The sequence below is a fragment of the Entelurus aequoreus genome, linkage group LG10 (assembly GCF_033978785.1).
Source record: "Entelurus aequoreus isolate RoL-2023_Sb linkage group LG10, RoL_Eaeq_v1.1, whole genome shotgun sequence".
NCBI classification, from domain to species: Eukaryota; Metazoa; Chordata; class Actinopteri; order Syngnathiformes; family Syngnathidae; genus Entelurus; species Entelurus aequoreus.
Window position 1 is genome coordinate 68,162,191 of NC_084740.1, and position 21,431 is coordinate 68,183,621.

A 21,431-nucleotide genomic window follows, 5' to 3' on the forward strand; every position below is an offset into this window, starting at 1 on the left:
TCTACTCCGAGTCTCTCTCGGGTGACTGAACTTCTCACCCTATCTCTAAGGGAGATGCCAGCCACCCTTTTGAGGAAACTCATTTCGGCCGCTTGTATCCGCGATCTTATTCTTTCGGTCATGACCCACACTTCATGACCATAGGTGAGAGTAGGAATGTAGATAGCTCGGTAGATCGGGAGTTTTGCCTTCTGGCCCAGCTCTCGTTTCGCCACAAGAGTGCGACAGAGAGACTGCAATACTGCCCCAGCTGCTCCGATTCTCTGGCTGATTTCCTTCTCCATCTTTCCCTCACTCGAGATACTTAAACTCCTCCACCTGGGACAGAGTCTCGCTCTCTACCTGGACTGTACAAACCATCGGTTTCCTGCTGAGAACCATGGCCTCAGATTTGGAGATGCTGATCCTCATTCCAGCCGCTGAACACTCGGCTGCGAACCGATCACTAGTGCAGTATTTACTTAGTTCCAATTTTAAACTCACAAAAACACAAAAGTACTTTTGATAAATATTTCAGTGAACAAGCAGTTGCAAGTCTTTCTTCACACTGCCAACTAGTGGCCTGGCATGCATATTACACCACTTTCACCTGTTTTTTGGAAACTCTGCACAAACAAAAACACGGTTATCGTTTATGGGGAGCTCCACTAACCACGTTAAATCCAGATTCCGATCTAACAAAGGTCTTAACTCATTCTCTTTCTATGCCACATCAATGTGGAATGCACTCCCAACAGGTATTAAAGAAAGGGCATCTCTATCCTCCTTCAAAACCGCAATAAAAATTCACCTCCAGGCAACTACAACCCTAAACTAACACCCTCCCCGGATTGTTAATAATCAAATGTAAACAATCCAATGTAGATACTTTTTCTTATGCCTTCTGATCTCTCTCTCTCTCTCTCTCTCTCTCTCTCTCTCTCTCTCTCTCTCTCTCTCTCTCTCTCTCTCTACTACTTGCTGTCCATATCCTACCAAGTCAGACCTACACTGTTCCAATATCCATTTCTCTGTTCTCAATTGTTGATGACTGATGATAACAACCAAACCTAACCCCCCCTCCACACCCCGGATTGTAAATAATGTAAATAATTCAATGTGATTATGTTGTGTGATGACTGTATTATGATGATAGTATATATCTGATAGTATATACCTGTATCATTAATCAATTTAAGTGGACCCTGACTTAAACAAGTTGAAAAACTTATTCGGGTGTTACCATTTAGTGGTCAATTGTACGGAATATGTACTTCACTGTGCAACATACTATCAATCAATCAATGCCACACATGGGTTCCATAGTGTAGTAGTTATCATGTCTGCTTAACACGCAGAAAGTCCTGGGTTCGATTCCCAGTGGAACCATGTTTACCACAAGCAAAATAGCCGCAGTGTCCCTACAGTAAATGATTTGCTTACACTTATCCTGCAAAATATGCTAGTGCAGTGTTTACTTAAGTCCAATTTTATTCTCTTTCTCACTGGCACTCATCGAAGGCGGACGCTTCTTTTTCCCTCTCCCTTATCTCACCTGCTTTCTTCTTTGTTTGAACTTTCTTGTTGCCTCTTTTTGCACTGCTCTCTAAACTCTAAACAATGGAATTTATCAACTTGCCTCTCAACAAATTTGTTAAGGGGATCCTGCCTGTCTTGGCGGAACGGTTGCTGCTGGACACGCGATGAACTCTTGGGAGAAGAGGAGTGCTGCGTGCCTGGCGACCCGTCGAGGACATTGATGATATCTACCTATTTGGAACATGATAACAGGACATCTGCTGATTGGATTTCTCTGGCGTTTCGACACATTGGAAGACGCTGACAGGAGTCAAAGTACCCTAAAGCTGCCACAAATGATTAAGGATGCGAGCAGGACAGTGGGCACTGAGACCTTTGTGATTCTTTCACCAATACACAAAAGTACTTATGAAAAAGATTTACACAAACACACAGTTGCAAGTCTTTCTTCACACTGCCAACAAGTGGCCTGCATGCATATTACACCACTTTCACCTGTTTTTTGGAAACTGCGCAAACGAAAACATGGTTGCCCTTTCTGACACACCTGGGTTCCATAGTGTAGTAGTTATCACGTCTGCTTTACACGCAGAAGGTCCTGGGTTCGATTCCCAATGGAAGCATGTTTACCACAAGCAAAACAACTGCAGTGTTGCTAAAGTTTAACCTTTGACTAACATTTGTCGCGCAAAATATACCATTTCCACACAGCGTGAAGGAATGACAAGCATGCATGCCAACTGCTTTTTCTCATAAGAGTTGCCAAGCATTTTTGTTGATACAATAATTGTTAGTAAAAATTCTACTGTTTTGGTTGTGTAAGAGTAAAGTAGTACAAAGTACATGGTTCCACTGGGACTCGAACAAGGCCCTTTTGCATATAGAGCAGATGTGATGACTACTACACTATGTAACCTTTAGATATGTCATCTATAATGTGTCAACATGTCAACATACTTGCATATAGTTAGAACCAAGTTCAAACTAGGAATGTCTAACTTTTTTGAGTTCCCAAAACTACTGAAAATTGTGTAATATTCATGCCAGGCCACTAGTTGGTGATGTGAAGGAAAATTTGCAAATGCTTGTTCACCAAAATATAAATATAACATACACATATTTTTCAAAAACACTTTTGTGAGTTTAAAGTTGGAACTAAGTAAATACTGCACTAGTAGTGTGATAATGGTAAAATTTATGCGACAAGTGTTAGCAAAAGTGCAGTTGCTTTGGTTGTGATAGACATGGTTCCACTGGGAATCGAACCCAGGACCTTCTGCGTGTTAAGCAGACGTGATAACTACTACACTATGGAACCCATGTGTGGCAATAATTTCAAATTTCATTTGCGCAGTGTTTCTAAAAAAACAACTGAAAATAGTGTAATGTGCATGCCAGGCCACTAGTTGGCAGTGTGAAGAAAGACTTGCAAATACTTGTTCACCTAGATATTTTTCAAAAGCACTTTTGTGTATTAGTGAGTTTAAAATGGGACCTAAGTAATTACTGCACTAGCATTGTTTTAATGATATATTTTGTCTGTCAAATTTTTTCTGTAACTTACATATTTATATTAAAGAAAAATAAAATCCAAAAGAAACTCAACTTTGACGCCATTGTGCATCCCTGTAGCCTTTCTTTACATCGCCAACTAGTGGCCTGGCATGCACATTAAACCACTTTCAGTTGTTTTACAAAACTCTGTGTAAAAGAAAACACAGTATACCTTCCTGATGCTCATGGGCAACATTGTGTAGTACAGAAAACCTACCTGCCACACATTGGTTCCATAGTGTAGTAGTTATCATGTCTGCTTAACACACAGAAGGTCCTGGGTTCGATGGAACACATATCCTACAAAATATACCATTACCACGCCATATATTACACCGTTTTCAGTTGTTTTGCGAACTCAAAGTAGTCAAACATTCCTTGTAAGAACTTGGTTGTAATTTTGTGCCAATTTTTAAGACATATGTAAAAACCTTAATTAGGTGTTTGCATTTTTAAAGATATGATAAACATATCTAGAACATATTTAGATGAATTCCCCTAAATATTTGCTTTTTTGCTTTTTTTTTATTTTTTACAAAAAAGTTCCAACAAATTCCATATAAAGTGGCCAGTATATGATTTTAAATAATCATAAAACCTGTCATTATTCATTTAAATATGATTATAAATCTGCCGAGTTTTCATTTACTATAGAGTGTAAAGTAGAAATTATCTGATTCATGTAGATAAATACAAATCATAATAAAACATAATAATACATTATGGTTATAATATTATTAGTGCATTGAACATTGTTTTATTTAGATGCACATATGTTTACTTCTTGTCTTATTATATGTGACACATCCATATGTTCCATAGTGTAGTAGTTATACTTTAAAGGCCTACTGAAATGATTTTTATTTATTTAAACGGGGATAGCAGATCCATTCTATGTGTCATACTTGATCATTTCGCGATATTGCCATATTTTTGCTGAAAGGATTTAGTAGAGAACATCGCCTATAAAGTTCGCAACTTTTGGTCGCTGATAAAAAAAGCCTTGCCTGTACCGGAAGTAGCGTGACGTTGCAGGTTGAAGGGCTCCTCACATTTCCCCATTGTTTACACCAGCAGCGAGAGCGATTCGGACCGAGAAAGCGACGATTACCTTATTAATTTGAGCGAGGATGAAAGATTCGTGGATGAGGAACGTCAGAGTGAAGGACTAGAGTGCAGTGCAGGACGTATCTTTTTTCGCTCTGACTGTAACTTAGGTACAAGCTGGTTCATTGGATTCCACACTTTCTCCTTTTTGTATTGTGGATCACGGATTTGTATTTTAAACCACCTCGGATACTATATCCTCTTGAAAATGAGAGTCGAGAACGCAAAATGGACATTCAGTGCCTTTTACATCGGCGACAATACATCGGTGAAGCACTTTAGCTACGGAGCTAACGTGATAGCACCGTGCTTAAATGCAGATAGAAACAAAATAAATAAACCCCTGACTGGAAGGATAGACAGAAGATCAACAATACTACTATCAGGAGACACCGAACCAAACACTGGACCTGTAAACACACGGTTAATGCTGTGCCGCATGTCGAAGCCTAGCAATGCTGTTGCTAACGACATCATTGAAGCTAACTTAGTTACGGGACCTCGTCAGAGCTATGATAAAAACATTAGCGCTCCACCTACGCCAGCCCTCATCTGCTCATCAACACCCGTGCTCACCTGCGTTCCAGCGATCGACGGTGCGACAAAGGACTTCACCCGATCATCGATGCGGTCGGCGGCTAGCGTCGGATAGCGCGTCTGCTATCCAACTCAAAGTCCTCCTGGCTGTGTTGCTGCAGCCAGCCGCTAATACACCGATCCCACCTACAGCTTTCTTCTTTGCAGTCTTCATTGTTCATTAAACAAATTGCAAAAGATTCACCAACACAGATGTCCAGAATACTGTGGAATTTTGCGATGAAAACAGAGCTGTTTGTATTGAGATACAATGTGTCCGAATACTTCCGCTTCAACCATCGACGTCACGCGCATACGTCATCATACATAGACGTTTTCAACCGGAAGTTTCCCGGGAAATTTAAAATTGCACTTTATAAATTAACCCGGCCGTATTGGCATGTGTTGCAATGTTAAGATTTCATCATTGATATATAAACAGACTGTGTGGTCGGTAGTAGTGGCTTTCAGTAGGCCTTTAAGGCACAGTTTGTCTTATAAATTACATCACAATGTACACAGTGTACACCAATTTTAGTCGTTTTTGGGAACTCTGCGTGAAAAAAAACAAAGCAAACCTTCCTGACACACATGGGTTTCATAGTGTAGTAGTTATCACGTCTGCTTTACACGCAGAAGGTCCTGGGTTCGATTCCCAGTGGAACCATGTCTATCACAAGCAAACAATGGCGTTGCTAAAGGTCAACATTTTGCTAACACTTATTTTGCAAAATATACCATTACCACATCACTAGTGCAGTATTTACTTAGTTCCAAAGGTACTTTTCAAAAATATTTCGGTGAACAAGCAGTTGCAAGTCTTTCGTCACACTGCCAACTAGTGGCAACAACACAGCTGGCTTTTCTGAAACACATGGGCATACTTGCCAACCCTCCCGTTTCTAGCGGGAGAATCCCGGTATTCAGCGCCTCTCCCGACAACCTCCCGGCAGAGATTTTCTCCCGACAAACTCCCGGTATTCAGCCGGAGCTGAAGGCCACGCCCCCTCCAGCTCAATGCGGACCTGAGACTGAGTGGGGACAGCCTGTTCTCACGTCCGCTTTCCCACAATATAAACAGCTTGCCTGCCCAATGACGTCATAACATCTAGGGCTTTTAGAGAGTAGAGTGCACAACTGCGCACACAACAAGGAGACCACAACAATCAATCAAACGAAGCAGAAGAACGAGGAAATTACAGACATGGCGACGCCGTCGACGAGCAAGATGAAGAAATACGCTTGCAAGTTCCAAAACGAATGGAAACAATAATTTCAGTTCATCCAGGACAGTTTGAAGGGGAAGGGGTATGTATGTTGCCTGTAAATTTTGTAGTACAGACTTCTCCATTGAACACAGTGGCCGAAATGATATACTCATCATGAACGGAGAAGTTAAACAGGACAATACTGCCATCTAATGGACAGCCACCGGAACACTGAAATTCAAGTATTTTTTTTCTTTTCTATGTAAATAAAATAAATATATATATATATATAAATATAGCTAGAATTCACTGAAAGTCAAGTATTTCATATATATATATATATATATATATATATATATATATATATATATATATATATATATATATATATATATATATGAAATATATATGAAATACTCGAGTTGGTGAATTCTAGCTGTAAATAACTACGTCCCCAACCACGCCCCCCGCCCTCTAAACCATAAACAATGGAATTTATCAACTGGCCTCTCAACAAATTGGTTAAGAGGAACCTGCCTGTCTTGGCGGAACGGTTGCTGCTGGACACGCGACGGACTCTTGGGAGAAGAGGAGTGCTGCGTACCTGGCGACCCTGTCAGTCGATGACGTTGATGATATCTACCTATTTGGAACATGATAACAGGACATCTGCTGATTGGATTTCTCTGGCGTATCGACACATTGGAAGACGCTGACAGCCGTTCGAAGTACCCTAAAGCTGCCACAAATTACGAGAGAATGCGAGCAAAACACTGAGGCCTTTGTGACTTTCGACTATATTGCAATCTTTGGCAACATCTTGGTCCTGGGTTCAATTCCCAGTGGGAACCATGACTATCCCAAACAAAACATAGCATTGCTAAAGATAAGTATTTTGCTAACACTTATCCTATAAAATATATAATTACCACAATGCTAGTGCAGTATTTACTTAAACTCACTAATACACAAAAGTACTTTTGAAAAATATTTACACAAACACACAGTTGCAAGTCTTTCTTCACACTGCCAACTAGTGGCCTGGCATGCATATTACACCACTTTCACCTGTTTTATGGAAACTATGCACAAACGAAAACATGGTTGCCCTTTCTGACACACGTGGGTTCCATAGTGTAGTAGTTATCACGTCTGCTTAACACGCAGAAGGTCCTGGGTTCGATTCCCAGTGGAACCATGTCTATCACAAGCAAAACAAGTGCAGTGTTGCTAACATTTAACCTTTTGCTAACTCTTGTTACGCAAAATATTTCCAACAGAGCGTAATGACAGTAGTTTTTTTTGATAATTTCTATATTTATATTTCAGAAAAAAAAATCTTTATTTTTTACACAAGCCCCGGTTTCCCTCTGAGCTTGGGGACCCGATACAACATCCTCACTTTCCGCTCAACTATGATGCCACTGCATGTTTGTAGCTCTTATTTACATCGCCAACTAGTGGCCTGGCATGCACATTACACCACTTTTAGTTGTTTTTATAAAACTCTGTGTAAAAGAAAGCACAGAAAACCTTCCTGACATACTTGGGCTCCATAGTGTAGTAGTTATCACGTCTGCTTTACAGGCAAACGGTCCTGGGTTTGATTCCCAGTGGAACCATGTACTTTACTCTTACACAACCAAAACAGTTGTATGTTTACTTAAAATTGTTGTATCAACAGCGACAAAGATGCTTGACAAGCCTTAAAAGAAAAACTGTTGGCATGCATTCTTGTCAATCCTTTACATCACCAACTAGTGGCCTGGCATGCATATTACACCACTTTCAGTCATTTTGAGACTCTGACACAAACACGAACACAGTAAAGCTTCCTGCCACACATGGGTTCCATAGTGTAGTAGTTATCACGTCTGCTTTACACGCAGAAGGTCCTGGGTTCAATTCCCAGTGGAACAATGTCTACCACAAAGTTAGAAACAAAGGTGTTACTATCTTTTTTTAACACCGGGAGATACTTATCACCCAAAAGTTGCACTCATAATGACAAAATCATAATCATGTTTTATTATGATTATGATGACGTGAATAAAATAATCTCTGCTTTACACTCTGTAGTAAATGAAAGCTCAACAGATTTATAATCATGTTTTAGTGAATATTTACAGGTTATATGACTATATGGAATCATATTTTGGCCATCTTATATATATATATATATATATATATATATATATATATATATATAGTCATGGTTTCACTGGGATTCAAACCCAGGACCTTCTGCCTGTAAAGCAGACGTGATAACTACTACACTATGGAACCCATGTGTGTTAGGAAGGGTTTACCGTTTTTGCGTTTGTGCAGAGTGAATTAATTGTGTATGTACAAGTCTCAAAATAACCAAAAGTGGTGTAATATGCATGCCAGGCCACTAGTTGGCGATGTAAAAAAAGAAGCTACACGCATGCATGTCAACTGCTTTTTCTCTTAACTCTTGTCAAGTGTCTTTGTCGCTGTTAATACAAACATTTTAAGTAAAAATACTACTGTTTTGGTTGTGTAAGAGTAAAGTAATGAAAAGTACATGGTTCCACTGGGAATCGAACCCAGGACCTTCTGCGTGTAAAGCAGACATGATAACTACTACACTGTTGAACCTTTAGATATGTCATATTTAATGTGACAACATGTCAACATACCTACATGTAGTTAGAGCCGAGTTCAAACTAGGAATGTTTAACTACTTTAAGTTCTCAGAACAACTGAAAATGGTGTAATGTGCATGTCAGGCCACTGGTTGGCAGTATGAATAAAAATTTCCAAATGCTTGTTCACCGAAATACAAATATAAAATACACATATTTTTCAAAAACACTTTTGTGTTTTTGTGAGTTTAAAGTTGGAACTAAGTCAATACTGCATTAGTGGTGTGATAATGGTATAATTTGCACGACAAGTGTTAACAAAACTGCAGTTGCTTTGGCTGTGATAGACATGGTTCGACTGGGAATCGAACCCAGGTACTTCTGCATGTCAGGCAGATGTGATAACTACTACACTACGGAACCTATGTGTTTCAGAAACTACAAGCGTGTTTTCGTTTGCGCAGTGTTTCTAAAAAAACCAACTGAAAATAGTGTAATGTGCATGCCAAAGACTTGCAACTGCTTGTACACCTAAAAAATTTTCAAAAGCACTTTTGTGTATTCATGAGTTTAAAATTAAACCTAAGTAAATACTGCACTAGCATTGTTTTAATGATATATTTTGTCTATCAAAATTTTTTATAATCTACATATTCAAATTACAGAACCCCTCCCCCAAGTATGACGTTGTGCATGCCTGCAGCCTTTCTTCGTCAACTAGTGGCCTGGCATGCACATTACACCACTTTCAGTTGTTTTACGAAACTCTGTGAAAAAAAAAACACAGTAGAGCGTCCTGACACACATGGGTTCCATAGTGTAGTGGTTATCACGTCTGTTTAACACGCAGAAGGTCCTGGGTTCGATTCCCAGTGGAACCATGTCTATCACAAAGTTAGAAACAGAGGTGTTACTAGTTTTTAAACACAGGGGGTTGCTTATCCCCCAAAAGTTGCACTAATAATGATAAAATAATAATTGTGTTTTATTATGATTCGTATTACTCTACATGAATCAGATAATTTCTACTTTACACTCTGTAGTAAATGAAAACTTTATAGATTTCTAATTATATTTAAGTGAATAATGACAGGTTATATGATTATTTAAAATCATATTTTGGCCACTTTATATTGAATTTGTTAAAAAACAAAAACAAAAAAACTTTCTTTAAAAAAATATTTAGGGAGGTTAATTTAGATAAGTTGTAGATATGTTAATCCCATCTGTAAAAAAATAAATAATAATAATTAAGGTTTTTACATACTGTATGTTTTAAAAAATTGCTAAGAATTAGAACCAAGTTCAAACTAGGAAAAGTTAAAGTTAAAGTGCCAATGATTGTCACACACACACTAGGTGTGGCGAAATCATTCTCTACATTTGACCCAACACCCTTGTTTAACTACTTTGAGTTCCCAAAACAACTGAAAATTGTGTTATATACATGCCAGGCCACTAGTTGGTGATGTGTGACTTAAAGATTTGTGTCATGTACCCTTTGGGTTGTGTTTGTGAAAAATACTGTTTTACATTGTAAATATTTCACTGTGTTTTTATTCATGTACCGATACCAAAAGTGACAAGAAACACCATCATATGCATGACAGGCCACCAGCTTGCCACTTTATATACAGTATATATATAGTCATGGTTCCACTGGGAGTCGAACCCAGGACCTTCTGCGTGTGAAGCAGACGTGATAACTACTACACTATGGAACCCATGTGTGTCGTGAAGATCTACCGTGTTTGCGTTTGTGCAGAGTGGATAAATTGTGTATGTAGAAGTCTCAAAATAACCAAAAATGGTGTAATATACATGCCAGGCCACTAGTTGGCGATGTGAAGGAATGACAGCCATGCATGCCAATTACTTTTTCTCTTAAGGCTTGCCAAGCGTCTTTGTTAATACAACAATTTGAAGTAAACATTCTACTGTTTTGGTTGTGTGAGAGTAAAGTAGTGAAAAGTACATGGTTCCACTGGGAATCGAACCCAGGACCTTCTGCGTGTAAAGCAGACATGATAACTACTACACTATGGAACCTATAGATTTGCAATATATAATGTGACAACATGTCAACATACCTGAATATAGTTAGAACAAAGTTCAAATTAGGAATGTTTAAGTTCTTTGCGTTCCCAAAACAACTGAAAATGTTAAAATGTGTATGCCAGGCCACTAGTTGGCGATGTGAAGGAAGATTTGCAAATGCTTGTTCACCGAAATATAAATATAACATACACATATTTTTCAAAAATACTTTTGTGTTTTGTGAGTACTGTAAATACTGCACCAGTGGCATGATAATGGTATAATTAGTGCAACAAGTGTTTGGTTTTGGTTGTGATAGACATGGTTCCACTGGGAATCGAACCCAGGACCTTCTGCGTGTAAAGCAGACGTGATAACTACTACACTATGGAACCTACTTGTGGCCTGAACTACAACCGTGCTTTCGTTTGCGCAGTGTTTCTAAAATAACCCAACTGAAAATGGTGTAATGTGCATGCCAGGCCATTAGTTGGCAGTGTGAAGAAAGACTTGCAAATGCTTGTTCACCTAAATATTTTTCAAAAGCACTTTTGTGTATCCGTGAGTTTAAAATTGGACCCAAGTAAATACTGCACTAGCATTGTTTTAATGACATATTTTGTCTATCAATATATTTTTTTTAATTTACGTATTTAAATTACATAAAAAAACCGGAAAAATCTCAACTATGACACCACTGTGCATCCCTGTAGTCTTTCTTTACATCGCCAAATAGTGGCCTGGCATGCACATTTGACCATTTTCAGTTGTTTTACAAAAGAAAACACAGTAAACCTTCCTGACTCACATGGGTTCCATAGTGTAGTAGTTATCATGGCTGCTTTACATGCAGAAGGTCCTGGGTTTGATTCCCAGTGGAACCATGTCTATCACAAACAAAATAATGATGTTGCTGAATATAAAGATTTTGCTAACACATATCCTATAAAATATACCATTACCACACCATATATTACACCATTTTCAGCTGTTTGGGGAACTCAAAGTAGTCAAACATTCCTCGTAAGAACTTGGTTGTAATTGTATGCCAATTTTTAAGACATATGTAAAAACCTTAATTAGATGTATGACAAACATATCTAGAACTTATTTAGATGATTTCCCCGAAATATTTTATTTTTTCATTTCTTACAAAAAGGTGCAAACAAATTCCATATAAAGTGGCCAGTATATGATTTTAAATAATCATATAACCTGTCATTATTCACTTAAATATGATTATAAATCTGTAGAGTTTTCATTTACTACAGAGTGTAAAATATAGATGATCTGATTCATGTAGATAAATACAAATCATAATAAAACATAATAATGAATTATGGCTATATAATTATTAGTGCATTTAACATTGTTTTATTTATATTCACATATGTTTACATCTTGTCTTATTATATGTGATACATCCATATGTTCCATAATGTAGTAGTTATACTTTAAGGCACAGTTTGTCTTATAACTTACATCACTATGTACACAGTGTACACCAATTTTAGTCGTTTTTGGGAACTCTGCGGTAAAAAAACTAAGGATACCTTCCGTAGTCACATGGGTTCCATAGTGTAGTAGTTATCACGTCTGCTTAACACGCAGAAGGTCCTGGGTTCGATTCCCAGTGGAATCATGTCTATCACAAAGGGGGTTGCTTATCCCACAAAAGTTGCACTAATAATAATATAATCATAATCATGTTTTATTATTAATATGATAACATAAATAAAATAATCTCTACTTTACACTCTGTAGTAAATGAAAACTCGACAGATTTATAATCATGTTTTATTGAATATTTACAGGTTATAGGAGTTTTTTTAAATCATTATTTTTGGCCTCTTTATATTGCATAGTCATGGTTCCACTGGGAATCTAACCTAGGACCTTCTGCGTGTAAAGAAGACATGATAACTACTACATTATGGAACCCATGTGAGTCAGGAAGGGTTTACTGTGTTTGCGTTTGTGCAGAGTGAATTAATTGTGTCGTAGAAGTCTCAAAACAACCAAAAGTGGTGTAATATGCATGCCAGGCCACTAGTTGGCGATGTAAAGGAATGACAAGCATGCATGTCAACTGCTTTTTCTCTTAAGGCTTGTCGAGTGTTTTTGTCGATGTTAATACAACAATTTTAAGTACAAATTATACTGTATTGGTTGTGGAAGAGTAAAGTACATGGTTCCACTGGGAATCGAATCCAGGACCTTCTGCGTGTAAAGCAGACGTGATAACTACTACACTATGGAACATATAGATATGTCATATATAATGTGACAACATGTCAACATACCTGCATATAGTTAGAACCAAGTTCAAACTAGGAATGTTTAAGTTCTTTGAGTTACCAAAACAACTAAAATGGTGTAATGTGTATGCCAGGCCACTAGTAGGTGATGGTGAGGAAGATTTGCAAATGATTGTTCACCTAAATATTTTTCAAAAGTACTTTTGTGTATTAGTGAGTTTAAAATTTGAAATAAGTAAATACTGCATTAGCGAAGTGGTAATGGTATATTTTGCGGGATAAGGGTTCGCAAAATTCCAATTATTTTGGACAGGTAGTAGTCGATCCACAGTGATTGTTGCGCCACACAATACCTCAATGCTAACCAGGGATAATTACACTTCGCTAAATGACAGTAGGATTGCTCATTTGCATCTCAGCAGTTGTTTTTCTCACTACAATAGGGCGATTCCCAGTGGAACCATGTCTATCACAAGCAAAACAAAGATAAACATTTTGCAATATTACAATTATTTCGCAAAATATACCATTACCACATCGCTACAGCAGTAGTTCCAATTGTAAACTCACTAATACACAAAAGTACTTTTGAAAAATATTTAGGTGAACAAGCCTTTGCCAACCAAGTGTTACAAGCTTATCCTGCCAGCTTATTACACCAAATGTAGTCGTTTTTGGGATATCTCTGTAAAAGAAAATACAGTAAACCCTTCATGACACACATGGGTTCATATTAACATGCAGAACGTCCTGGGTTCGATTCCAAGTGGATCCATGTCTATCACAAAGTTAGAACCTAGAGTGTTACTAGTTTTTAAACACAGGGGGTTGCTTATCCTCCAAAAGTTGCACTAATTATAAAATAATCATAATTGTGAATTGTATTACCCTACGTGAATCAGATAATTTCTACTTTACACTCTGTAGTAAATGAAAACTCGACAGGTTTATAATCCTATTTTAGTGAATAATGACAAGTTATATGATTATTCAAAATCATATTTTGGCCACTTTATATTGCATTAGTTGGCACTTTTTAGTTAAAAAACCACAGCAAAAAGTTTGTTTAAAAAAATACTTCGGGAGGTTTATATTGATATGTTATAGATATGTTAATCCCATCTCAAAAAATGAAAAACAAATTAAGGTTTTTACATATGTTTTAAAAAATTGCATAAAATTATAACCAAGCTCAAACTAGGAATGTTTAAATACTTTGAGTTCCCAAACAACTGAAAATGGTGTAATGTGCATGCCAGGCCACTGGTTGGTGATGTGAAGGAAGATTTGCAAATGCTTGTTCACCTAAATAGAAATATAACATACACATATTTTTCTAAAACTCTTTTGTGTTTTTGTGAGTTTAAAGTTGGAACTAATTAAATACTGCACTAGTGGTGTGATAATGGTATAATTTAGCAAAACTGCAATTGGTTTGGTTGTGATAGTCATGGTTCCACTGGGAATCGAACCCAGGACCTTCTGCGTGTTAAGCAGACGTGATAACTACTACACTATGGAACCCATGTGACTACGGAAGGCTTCCTTTGTTTTTTTTCACGCAGAGTTCCCAAAAACGACTAAAATTGGTGTACACAGGCCCCTAGTTGGCAGTGTGAAGAAAAACTTTCCACTGCTTGTTCACCTAAATCTTTTTCAAAAGTACTTTTGTGTATTATGCAGTTTAGACATGGAACTCAGTGAAAACTGTATTAGCATTGGGGAAATTGCATATGTTTAGGATAAGTGTTAGCAAAATCTTGATCTATTATGATTGTTTTGCTTGCAATAGACATGGTTCCACTGGGAATCGAACCCAGGACCTTCTGCATGTAAAGCAGACGTGATAACTACTACACTATGGAACCCATGTTTTGCATTGGTTGATTTTGATTGAGACTTTTATTAGTAAATTGCACAGTACAGTACATATTCCGTACAATTGACCACTAAATGGTAGCAACCGAATAAGTTTTTCAACTTGTTTAAGTCGGGGTCCACGTTAATCAATTCATGGCAGGAAGGCTGACTGTGGTTTTTTTTACACAGAGTTATGTAAAACAACTGAAAGTGGTGTCATGTGCATGCCAGGTCACTCGTTGGCGATGTAAATAAGGCCTACAGGCATAAGGGAGAAGGGGAAAACTAATTTTGTGTAAAGTAAAACAATATATATACACTACCGTTCAAAAGTTTGGGGTCACCCAAACAATTTTGTGGAATAGCCTTCATTTCTAAGAACAAGAATAGACTGTCGAGTTTCAGATGAAAGTTCTCTTTTTCTGGCCATTTTGAGCGTTTAATTGACCCCACAAATGTGATGCTCCAGAAACTCAATCTGCTCAAAGGAAGGTCAGTTTTGTAGCTTGTGTAACGAGCTAAACTGTTTTCAGATGTGTGAATATGATTGCACAAGGGTTTTCTAATCATCAATTAGCCTTCTGAGCCAATGAGCAAACACATTGTACCATTAGAACACTGGAGTTGCTGGAAATGGGCCTCTATACACCTATGTAGATATTGCACCAAACACCAGACATTTGCAGCTAGAATAGTCATTTACCACATTAGCAATGTATAGAGTGTATTTCTTTAAAGTTAAGACTAGTTTCAAGTTATCTTCATTGAAAAGTACAGTGCTTTTCCTTCAAAAATAAGGACATTTCAATGTGACCCCAAACTTTTGAACGGTAGTGTATATATTTCGAATATATAAGTTATCAAAAAAAATCATAAATGTTAAGATAAGTTGTGAATGTTCAATAATAAGGTTGCTTGTTTTAAATTAAGAATCTTTAAGACTGCCTACACCCCATTATCAAAAATGGTTCGTTGCAGATTGATAAAAACAAACCTAGCATGGAACACTTCACTCAACACAGACGTCATAACCTCATCAAAGTTCCCCTTTAAGCATTCACTGCAAAACCTCTTCTTAAAAAAGTAAATTATTTAGCTTGCGACATTCATGGTTCCACTGGGAATCGAACCCAGGACCTTCTGCGTGTTAAGCAGACGTGATAACTACTACACTATGGAACCTTTAGATATGTCATACATAATGTGTATATCAATATATATCAATACAGTCTGCAAGGGATACAGTCCGTAAGCACACATGATCGTGCGTGCTGCTGCTCCACTAATAGTACTAACCTTTAACAGTTAATTTTACTCATTTTCATTAATTACTAGTTTCTATGTAACTGTTTTTATATTGTTTTACTTTCTTTTTTATTGAAGACATTTTTATTTATTTATTTATCTTACGTTTGTATTTTATTTTATTATTTAAAAAAAAAAAGGACCTTATCTTCACCATACCTGGTTGTCCAAATTAGGCATAATAATGTGTTAATTCCACGACTGTATATATCGGTATCGGTTGATATCGGTAATTAAGATTTGGACAATATCGGATATTGGCAAAAAGCCATTATCGGACATCCCTAATGCTAACCTTTCGAGCCAATTTCTCCGCTGTACGCCTCAGACTCATATGACTTGGTATGTGACGCATGCTAACCGTTAGCATGCTGACTTTACTTTTAGTGACCCACCAGTCTGTTCCTGTTCTGCCTACCCCTGCAACTGTATATTGTAAGTCTGCTCTTGTACTGAAAACTCATGTTCTTGTCCTTTTTAAGTGCGATGACAACAAAGTTCATAATATTCTATATTTAGGTTGAACTTTTCCAGTTTTAAAAAAATTAAATACCGTATTTTTCGGACTTTAAGTTGCAGTTTTTTTCATAGTTTGGCCGGGGGTGCGACTTATACTCAGGAGCGACTTATGTGTGAAATTATTAACACAATACCGTAAAATATCAAATATTATTTAGCTCATTCACGTAAGAGACTAGACGTATAAGATTTCATGGGATTTAGCGATAAGGAGTGACAGATTGTTTGGTAAACGTATAGCATGTTCTATATGTTATAGTTATTTGAATGACTCTTACCATAATATGTTACGTTAACATACCAGGCACGTTCTCAGTTGGTTATTTATGCATCATATAACGTACACTTATTCAGCCTGTTGTTCACTATTCTTTATTTATTTTAAATTGCCTTTCAAATGTCTATTCTTGGTGTTGGCTTTTATCAAATACATTTCCCCAAAAAATGCGACTTATACTCCAGTGCGACTTATATATGTTTTTTTCCTTCTTTATTATGCATTTTTGGCCGGTGCGACTTATTCTGCGGAGCGACTTATACTCTGAAAAATACGGTACCTGTCTTATAAGCCGGTTTGTTCCACACGTTGTGGTTTCTATTTCTATACATATCAAGCTAGTTTGCTGTTTTACATGCAAAAGGTCCGTGGGTTCAATTCCCAGTGGAGCCATACAGTTTTTCATGAGTTCACGTGGCATGATTAATAATACAGGTAGCCCATAGCTGCGATATTAGCCTTGCATTAGCATCCAGGCTTGATTAATGCTACCTGGAAGACGCATTAGCGTCATTATCGGTGATGGAACCGCGCTGCATCCGATTGACGGGTATTTTCGATGTTTTCACCGTCACGTCGAGCCACAAAAGGTCACCACAGCCTTGATGTGCGCAATTCCCGGAGTCCACTCTCTGCACGCCACAAACAAGCTTCGCATTAGTTGTTAATGCTAAGTGCTACTTTTAGCCCTCACACAACGGCCCATAAACAACGCAAAGGCCTTAAAAGCCATAAAGTGTCCGCTCGCCGCTCTCCGTGATTAAATTTGATTATTTCCTCGCTTTTCAGTCGTTAAAAAGGTGCACATTTATGGCGGCGAGGATACACACTCCCACCTATACGTGCCGCTAAATGTTTGCTAATGCGCTCGTTAAAACAGGGACCGTGTGCACATTTGGCTTCTTCGCTATGGCGACAAGGTGGCCTGCAGCGCGCCATACGGCGTCCGAAGCGAGGGAAGATAGAACGCCGCGGTATTCCCTGGGGATTTAACTGCCGTTTGTCTCATTCGGGCCGCATCCGGACCTTCGCCGAGGCGCCGGTCCTGCCGCACCTGTTCAGCGGCAGCCCTGCAGCTGAGCGAGCTAATGAGGGATGGCGCGCCGCACGCCGGGCTGTGGGGGAGCAGCTCGTTAGCGTGGACCTCTGCCAGGGAGGACTGTCACCCGCTTTTTGTCGCCGCCTAATTGGATGTTCCTGTCAACGTGCTTGCCGCCATCGGGAAGTATCCCGCCCGACTCACTTTCGCCAGCGCTGCCATTTTGGATCGTGCTTAGCTACGTCTGACGGAGGGGGGGGGGGGGGGGTGTCCTCCATAGCTGCACACAGAGGCTGCCACATTATCCAAGCAACAGGTGGCGCCATAAGCACTGAGTGGCCCTACACGTCATTTCATGGTGGCCCTCTACATCACTTTAATGTGGCCCACCACTGCATTTTAATCTGGCCCTCCACATCGTTTTAAAGTGTCCCACCACATCATTTAACATGGTCCGCCACGTCATTTTAATGTAACCCACCACATCATTTTAAAATGGCCCTATATGTCATTTTAAAGTGGCCCCTCCACATCATTTTAAAGTGATCCACCACATAATTTTAATGTATCCCTCTACTTCGTTTAATTGTAGCCCTCCATGTTATTTAAAGGCAGCCCTTTACATCATTTTAATGTGGCCCTCCATGTCATTTTAATGTGGACAACAGCATCATTTTAATGTGGTCCTACACGCCATATTAAAGTGTCCCTCCACATCTTTTTAAATTCTCCCTCCATGCCATTTTAAGTGGCCCTAAACGCCATTTCATGGTGGCTCTCTACATCACTTTATTGTGGCCCACCACTGCATTTTAATGTGGCCCTCCACATCGCTTTGAAGTGGCCCACCACACGATTTAACATGGTCCGCCCAGTCATTTTAATGTAACCCACCACATTATTTTAAAGTGGCCCTTTACATCATTTTAAAGTGTCCCTCCACATCTTTTTAAAATGGCCCTCCATGCCATTTTACGTGGCCCTACACATCATTTCATTGTGGCCCTCCAAATCACTTTATTGTGGCCCACCACTGCCTTTTTAAATGGCCCTGCTTGTCATTTTAATGTGACCCTCCACATCTTTTTAAAATGGCCCTCCATGCCATTTTACGTGGCCCTACACATCATTTCATTGTGACCCTCCACATCACTTTATTGTGGCCCACCACTGCCTTTTTAAATGGCCCTCCTTGTCATTTTAATGTGACCCTCCACATCGTTTTAAAGTGTCCCACCACATCATTTAACATGGTCCGCCACGTCATTTTAATGTTACCCACCACATCATTTTAAAATGGCCCTATATGTCATTTTAAAGTGGCCCCTCCACATCATTTTAAAGTGATCCACCACATAATTTTAATGTATCCCTCTACGTCGTTTAAATGTAGCCCTCCAAGTTATTTAAAAGCAGCCCTTTACATCATTTTAAATTGGCCCTCCATGTCATTTTAATGTGGACAACAGCATCATTTTAATGTGGTCCTACACGCCATATTAAAGTGTCCCTCCACATCTTTTTAAATTCTCCCTCCATGCCATTTTAAGTGGCCCTAAACGCCATTTCATGGTGGCTCTCTATGTCACTTTATTGTGGCCCACCACTGCATTTTAATGTGGCCCTCCACATCGCTTTGAAGTGGCCCACCACACGATTTAACATGGTCCACCCAGTCATTTTAATGTAACCCACCACATTATTTTAAAGTGGCCCTATACATCATTTTAAAGTGTCCCTCCACATCCTTTTAAAATGGCCCTCCATGCCATTTTACGTGGCCCTACACATCATTTCATTGTGGCCCTCCACATCACTTTATGGTGGCCCACCACTGCCTTTTTAAATGGCCCTCCTTGTCTTTTTAATGTGACCCTCCACATCTTTTTAAAATGGCCCTCCATGCCATTTTACATGACCCTACACATCATTTCATTGTGGCCCTCCACATCACTTTATTGTGGCCCACCACTGCCTTTTTAAATGGCCCTCCTTGTCATTTTAAAGTGTCACTCCACATCTTTTTAAATTGGCCCTCCATGCCATTTTACGTGGCCCGACACATCACTTTATCGTGGCCCACCACTGCCTTTTTAAATGGCCCTCCTTGTCATTTTAATGTGACCCTCCACATCGTTTTAAAGTGACCCACCACATCATTTAACATGGTCTGCCACATCATTTTAACGTAACCCACCATGTCATTTTAAAGTGGACCTATACATCATTTTAAAGTGTCACTCCACATCTTTTTAAATTGGCCCTCCATGCCATTTTACGTGGCCCGACACATCATTTCATTGTGGCCCTCCACATCACTTTATTGTGGCCCACCACTGCCTTTTTAAATGACCCTCCTTGTCATTTTAATGTGACCCTCCACATCGTTTTAAAGTGACCCATCACATCATTTAACATGGTCCGCCACGTCATTTTAATGTAACCCACCATGTCATTTTAAAGTGGCCCTATACATCATTTTAAAGTGTCACTCCACATCTTTTTAAAATGGCCCTCCATGCCATTTTACGTGGCCCTACACATCATTTCATTGTGGCCCTCCACATCACTTTATTGTGGCCCACCACTGCCTTTTTAAATGGCCCTCCTTGTCATTTTAATGTGACCCTCCACATCCTTTTAAATTGACCCACCACATCATTTAACATGGTCCGCCACATCATTTTAATGTAACCCACCATGTCATTTTAAAGGGGCCCTATATATAATTTTAAAGTGGCCCCTCCACATCATTTTAAAGTAGTCCACCACAACATTTAATGTGGCCCTACACACAATTTTAACGTAGCCCTCTACATCATTTTAAAGTGGCCCACCACATCATTTACGTCGCCTGCAAAGGATGGATGGAAGTCTTGAAATGCCTAAATGTATTTCTTCTTTCACTTTTGACAGAAACATGAAGAACATGTCATCACATATTTTCTATGCTTTATTTTTTGTTTTCTTTATTTGGCAATGAAAAATAAACATAAATATCTGCTTGTCATCTTGACATGTCATTTTAAAACAAGTTATCCATCAATCTGTGAAAAATATAATAGTCAAAAATTCAAAACCCAAAACCAGTGAAGTTGGCACGTTGTGTAAATGGTAAATAAAAACAGAATATAATGATTTGCGAATACTTTTCAACTTATATTCAATTGAATAGACTACAAAGACAAGATATTTAATGTTCAAACTGAGAAACTTCTTTCTTTTTTTGCAAATAATCAATCAATAACTTAGAATTTAATGGCAGCAACACATTGCAAAAAAGTTGGCACAGGGACATGTTCACCACTGTGTTACATGGCCTTTCCTTTTAACAACACTCAGTAAACGTTTGGGAACTGAGGAGACACATTTTTGAAGCTTTTCAGGTGGAATTCTTTCCCATTCTTGCTTGATGTACATCTTAAGTTGTTCAACAGTTTGAGGTCTCCCTTGTGGTATTTTAGGCTTCATAATGCGCCACACATTTTCAATGGGAGACAGGTCTGGACTACAGGCAGGCCAGTCTAGTACCCGCACTCTTTTACTATGAAGCCACACTGTTGT

At 38.6% G+C, this 21,431-nt stretch overlaps 1 protein-coding gene and 19 non-coding genes across 23 annotated transcripts in view; 8 read left to right on the forward strand and 12 right to left on the reverse strand.

Moving 5' to 3' along the window:
• Window positions 1–21,431, reverse strand: part of LOC133658960 (contactin-associated protein-like 5) — a 318,220-nt gene that overhangs the window by 170,322 nt on the left and 126,467 nt on the right. The window lies entirely within an intron of this gene.
• Window positions 1,296–1,368, forward strand: trnav-aac (transfer RNA valine (anticodon AAC)). Its single transcript has one exon. It is a non-coding gene; the product is annotated as a tRNA-Val (tRNA).
• trnav-uac (transfer RNA valine (anticodon UAC)) lies at window positions 2,069–2,141 on the forward strand. Its single transcript has one exon. It is a non-coding gene; the product is annotated as a tRNA-Val (tRNA).
• trnav-aac (transfer RNA valine (anticodon AAC)) lies at window positions 2,764–2,836 on the reverse strand. Its single transcript has one exon. It is a non-coding gene; the product is annotated as a tRNA-Val (tRNA).
• Window positions 5,350–5,422, forward strand: trnav-uac (transfer RNA valine (anticodon UAC)). Its single transcript has one exon. It is a non-coding gene; the product is annotated as a tRNA-Val (tRNA).
• On the forward strand, window positions 7,089–7,161 carry trnav-aac (transfer RNA valine (anticodon AAC)). Its single transcript has one exon. It is a non-coding gene; the product is annotated as a tRNA-Val (tRNA).
• On the forward strand, window positions 7,811–7,883 carry trnav-uac (transfer RNA valine (anticodon UAC)). The gene has a single exon. It is a non-coding gene; the product is annotated as a tRNA-Val (tRNA).
• trnav-uac (transfer RNA valine (anticodon UAC)) lies at window positions 8,177–8,249 on the reverse strand. The gene has a single exon. It is a non-coding gene; the product is annotated as a tRNA-Val (tRNA).
• trnav-uac (transfer RNA valine (anticodon UAC)) lies at window positions 8,513–8,585 on the reverse strand. The gene has a single exon. It is a non-coding gene; the product is annotated as a tRNA-Val (tRNA).
• trnav-gac (transfer RNA valine (anticodon GAC)) lies at window positions 8,923–8,995 on the reverse strand. The gene has a single exon. It is a non-coding gene; the product is annotated as a tRNA-Val (tRNA).
• trnav-aac (transfer RNA valine (anticodon AAC)) lies at window positions 9,381–9,453 on the forward strand. The gene has a single exon. It is a non-coding gene; the product is annotated as a tRNA-Val (tRNA).
• trnav-cac (transfer RNA valine (anticodon CAC)) lies at window positions 10,224–10,296 on the reverse strand. The gene has a single exon. It is a non-coding gene; the product is annotated as a tRNA-Val (tRNA).
• Window positions 10,549–10,621, reverse strand: trnav-uac (transfer RNA valine (anticodon UAC)). Its single transcript has one exon. It is a non-coding gene; the product is annotated as a tRNA-Val (tRNA).
• On the reverse strand, window positions 10,932–11,004 carry trnav-uac (transfer RNA valine (anticodon UAC)). The gene has a single exon. It is a non-coding gene; the product is annotated as a tRNA-Val (tRNA).
• trnav-uac (transfer RNA valine (anticodon UAC)) lies at window positions 11,421–11,493 on the forward strand. The gene has a single exon. It is a non-coding gene; the product is annotated as a tRNA-Val (tRNA).
• trnav-aac (transfer RNA valine (anticodon AAC)) lies at window positions 12,179–12,251 on the forward strand. Its single transcript has one exon. It is a non-coding gene; the product is annotated as a tRNA-Val (tRNA).
• trnav-uac (transfer RNA valine (anticodon UAC)) lies at window positions 12,799–12,871 on the reverse strand. Its single transcript has one exon. It is a non-coding gene; the product is annotated as a tRNA-Val (tRNA).
• trnav-aac (transfer RNA valine (anticodon AAC)) lies at window positions 14,319–14,391 on the reverse strand. Its single transcript has one exon. It is a non-coding gene; the product is annotated as a tRNA-Val (tRNA).
• Window positions 14,663–14,735, reverse strand: trnav-uac (transfer RNA valine (anticodon UAC)). The gene has a single exon. It is a non-coding gene; the product is annotated as a tRNA-Val (tRNA).
• Window positions 15,837–15,909, reverse strand: trnav-aac (transfer RNA valine (anticodon AAC)). The gene has a single exon. It is a non-coding gene; the product is annotated as a tRNA-Val (tRNA).